We start from the raw sequence: 4,992 nt of genomic DNA, 5'->3' as shown, positions 1-4,992 counted from the left end.
AGGGGTATGTAACCCAGTGTGTGGAGCTGAGGAAGATGAGGATGGTATATGGAAGGGTGGTACAACAGGGGTGTGCAACCCTATGGGTGGAGGTTGAGAAGAGGAGGACGGCATATGAATCGCTGGGATAGATGTTGGGTTATGTAACCCTATGGGTGGAGGTGGGGAAGATAAAGATGGCATATGTAAGCCTGGGGTAGGGGTGATGGGTCTGACTGGAATCCGAAGCACATAATTATTACGTCTCTTTCTTGTTTTTGCAATACCTTTCCCCTTGTCAACTGGGGGTGGTCGAGGTGGATCTCCCGATGACATGGTATATAGGATCTAAGTGTCAAACAAATTAAGATGGTGTATAATAACAAACAAATATACCAACTTAATAACTATTCATTACACATATTACACAACTTGAAGTACAACAACAAAAAGTTCTAATGAAATGAAAAAAAACAAACATAATAAAAAGATAAGTACTAAAACAAAAAAGACAAAGTTAGTCATTATCATCACTTTCACCCTCATCATCGTCCTCATCTTCCTTCACTTGTTCTTCTTCAGTTTCATCTTCTTCATCTAGATATTCCTCCTCCTCCTCCTCCTCTTCTTCTTCTTCTTCTTCTTCTTCTTCCTCCTCCTGCTGTTCCAACTCTTCATCATGACCTTCTATGTGATGAAATCCCGATACACGTTCTACTTCAATTACTTCGTTCACATGGGACATTTCATCAACTTGGTAAGGGACATCGTCTTCCACCTCATTTGATTCAATGCGACCTCTCGGCTTTGTTTTAATTACAACACACCAACCACGGTTGTCTTTTCGAGATGGTGGATATTGTACATAATATACTTGTCTAACATTGTATGCTAAAATAAATGGATCAAATGGTTGGTACCTTGAAGTCATGTGAATGTCCACAGTGTTATATTTAGGATCTACTCTTGTACCTTTTCTTGAGAGATCAAACCATTCACAAAAAATAAGTACAACTTTCTTCGGTTTATTAGAAGTATTGTACTCTAGTTCATATATTCTATGAATGATCCCATAAAAATCATCTTCACCTCCTTCAGTAAGGCCCTTCACATCAACACCACTATTTATAGTCTTTTTCCCTTTGCTTCATGCGTTAGTATGGAACTTGTACCCATTCACGAAGTATGTGTGCCATTCTTTGACACATTTCATTGGCCAATTTGACAAATCCCTTAGGTCTTGGTTTCTAACACTTAATGGCTCGTTATAAACCTACAAGTATAGAAAGATAGATGTAAAATTATGATACATTAAAATCCATTTGTTGCATAATTAATGGTACAATACATACTTGATATTGGATCCATTCAGGAAACTCTGAATGAATACGAGCAGAAGCACTGCTCTCAGGTATTTGCTAGCCCGTAAGGAATGAGCTGGTGAAAATAGATTGCAATGGTAAATTAATTATAGGCTTACATATAATTGACCACAAATTTGTTAACAAAGGAGGATATAACTTACTCAAGATATGGTTTGACTTCAGTGCAATTGATTAACACATGAACATGAGCAGATTTGAACTCGGCATCAGTTAGCCAATCAATGGATTCTCTCCCTGCATGTCGACCTTGTTGCTGAAAAACAGACAACGTTGACACATCTCTTTGACCTTCAACTTCATTCCTCCAATTGTGTGGTGACAACATGAAGTTGTTGAAGTAATGAGAACAAAAGTATGTTGTCTCACGGTGTAAATAAGATGCACAAATAGAACCTTCAACTCTTGCTTTATTTTTTATTGATCGTTTTGAATCACCCATGAATCTATACAAATAAAAGAATACATCATGATGAAAAAAATTGATGACAAAATTAATTATAAATATGAATAGGGTCCTTTAGTACCTTTCAAAAGGATACATCCATCTGTATTGCACTGGTCCACCCAACAATGCTTCTTGGGGGAGATGAATAGGGAGATGTTCCATGGAATCAAATAATTTAGGAGGGAATATTCTCTCTAATTTGCAGAGAATAATTGGAATATTTTCCTCCATTCTTCTTAGGGATTCCTCTTTTAATGTTGTAGAGCACAAATCTTTGAAAAAGTGGCTAATTTCAGTAAGAGGATTTAAAACATGAATGAGCAAAGCACTAAATGCAATAGGAAGTAATGACTCCATGAATACATGGCAATCATGACTTTTCATTCCATGGATTCTTCCCTTTTCAACATCAGCACATCTAGCCAAGTTGGAACTATAACCATCTGGCATCTTAAGTTCCTTTATCCACCGACAAACTGATTTAGCTTTATCTGGAGTTAAAGTGTAATTCGCTTTAGGCTTTAATATTTTCCCATTATCTTGAACCTTCAACTCCAAGTCTTTTCGCGGTTGCAATACAATCCTAAATCCTTTCTTGCCTTCTCATTGTCTTTTGTCTTTCCCGTCACATTCATAATAGTATTGAATATGTTCTCAAAGAAATTTTTTTCTATGTGCATTACATCAAGATTATGTCTTACAAATTATCTTTCCAATATGGAAGATCCCAAAAAATGCTTCTTTTTGTCCAATTATGCCACTCTCCATATCCATCTCTCCGTGTTACACCGTTTTCAGTGACTTTTGGAAAATGTTTCACTCTTCTCCAAACTTGTAATGGTGTCAACCTAAGAGGTGGCCCATCTGTTTCAACTTGCCCTTTTCGAAAGGCTTTAATATTTCTCCTAAAAGGATGGTCATTAGGTAAGAACCTACGATGTGAGTTAAACCAACAACTTTTGTGACCATAATTTAACGTGAATGACTTATTGTGCTTCATGCAATGCGGACAAGCTAATCTACCATGTGTGCCCCAACCAGATAACATCCCATAAGCAGGGAAGTCATTAATAGTCCACATCAAACATGCTCTCATCATAAAATTTTGTTTCCTTGAAACATCATAGGTCAAGATACCAACCCACAACTTCTTCAAATCATCAATTAAAGGCTCAAAGTAAACATCAATAGAGGCCTTTGAATTGGATGGCCCTGGTATAAGACAACTCAAAAACATATAAGGCTTTGACATGCACATTTCAGGAGGAAGATTGTATGGAGTAACAATCACGGGCCAACAAGAATATGGTGAAGATGAAGCCTGAATGAAAGGGTTAAATCCATCTGAACATAGACCAAGTCGCACATTGCGTGGATCAGACGCAAAGGTAGGATGTTTACGATCAAAGTGCTTCCAAGCTTCACCATCAGATGGGTGGCGTAACATGCCTTGGCTTTGGTTTTCATGATGCCAAGTCATATGTGGCGCGGTTTGCATAGAAGCAAACATTCTTTGTAATCTTGGGATTATAGGCAAATAGAACATTGACTTAACTGCAATTGGTTTTTTGCGCCTTGATCCCTGATGAAGTGGATGATATCTTAGTTTGTGACAAAATTTACATTCAAGCAATGCTGCATCTCTTTTTCCACTATCATTGTCATAAAAGAGCATACAACCACTCACACAACAATCAATCTTCTTAGCCTCCAATCCCAACTTTGATACTAACCTCTTAGCGTCATAAAAACTCTTTGGCAAGCTCATATTTGGTGGTGTGAGATCTAACAAAAGTTTGGTGAAAGCCTCTAAGCATTGGTTGGGAATATTCCAATTAGACTTATAAGATAGAAGTCTAACACATACTGACAATTTAGAGTCTTTTGCCCCTTCAAATAAAGGTTGATTTGCCTCTGCCTACAAATTATAAAACCTTTGTGTGGATTCATTAGGACACTCTTCTAAGTTAGTGTTGTTGGGTTGTTGGTTTGATTGAAATTGACATAAAGCGTTATTGACCATCTCTTCCATGTCGCATAATTGCTCCATTTCAGCAGTATGTACACCCTGTTTAGGGAGAAAATTATCACCTTCATTTAAATCAACAATTGGCATATCTTCACCATGTAATGTCCAAATCCAGTAATTTGGTATGAACCCTTTTTTATGAAGGTGAACTTTTACAATCTCATCTGTCAAAATCCTTGTACAGTCACACTTAATACAAGGGCATCTAATCCCACCTTCAAGTTCAAAATATCTAGACTGTCTTGCTACTCGAACAAACTCTTAAACGCCTAAGACAAAAGACTCCTTCAATCCCCTTCTACCACTATAACAACGATCATACATCCATGCACGATTCAAAGGAGGTTCACCCATGTTCTATACCACAATAAATGGTTTAAATTAGATTTTAATGGGGAGAATTGAAATAAAGTAGAGACATATATGTCTCCATGTATTGCTTAAGATCATGACATTGTCGGGATATATCTCACTGATTAAGTAAGATATCCAAATACTAACCAAGATACAATGTCCTAATTGGAATGCAAGTCCCATGACTATGCAGACCAATTTAGCTAAAATTCTCTTTGTTCTTGTCTTTTGTAGTCTATTTTTAAGTTTTACAGTCAAATTTTGATTTCTTTGTTTATTTGAGTAATTGAGTTTATTTTAAGGAACATTTTACCATTTAAAACTTTGTTAGACACTTACTTTACATTTTCATTGACTACATTAATATAGTTCATTGAGTACTTAAATCAGCAGCATGATAATACTTAGCAAGAATCACATCAGGTGAAAATAAATTATACCTCAAAAAAGGTACTAGGCAACCTTTTAGGGAAATCCTTCCTTGCTACTGTGATTTACCTCCAGATCCACCCTCACCCTTTCCTCCCCTATCATATTGCATAAATAAATATTAGTCTTCATGCAAATGAATATATCAAAACAAATATAACATCTACCCAAATAAACAAGCATAAGCAATGGTTGGTTGAATCTGTTATACAATTTGCAAATAACTTCATTATTTTTTAATTGAATTAGTGTGACTAAATTGTGTGGCCTATTTTTATGCAGGAAAAGTAAACCAAGGACAGAAAAAATAACAAAAACAAAGAAAGAATGTTGTAACTTGGCTGAAAAGCTTAAAAGTTGACCAAAAGTTG

General features: G+C 36.2%; 1 pseudogene; it reads right to left on the bottom strand.

Moving 5' to 3' along the window:
- Positions 1-1,500: 1,500 nt before the first annotated feature.
- LOC114162611 (uncharacterized) lies at positions 1,501-4,192 on the bottom strand (annotated as a pseudogene).
- Positions 4,193-4,992: the final 800 nt, after the last annotated feature.

Source organism: Vigna unguiculata, chromosome 2, assembly GCF_037176805.1.
Source record: "Vigna unguiculata cultivar grain cowpea cultivar isolate G323 ecotype 2 chromosome 2, ASM3717680v1, whole genome shotgun sequence".
Taxonomy (NCBI): Eukaryota; Viridiplantae; Streptophyta; class Magnoliopsida; order Fabales; family Fabaceae; genus Vigna; species Vigna unguiculata.
The sequence above is the reverse complement of the archived record's forward strand: the minus strand, read 5'-3'. Positions and strand labels throughout refer to the sequence as shown.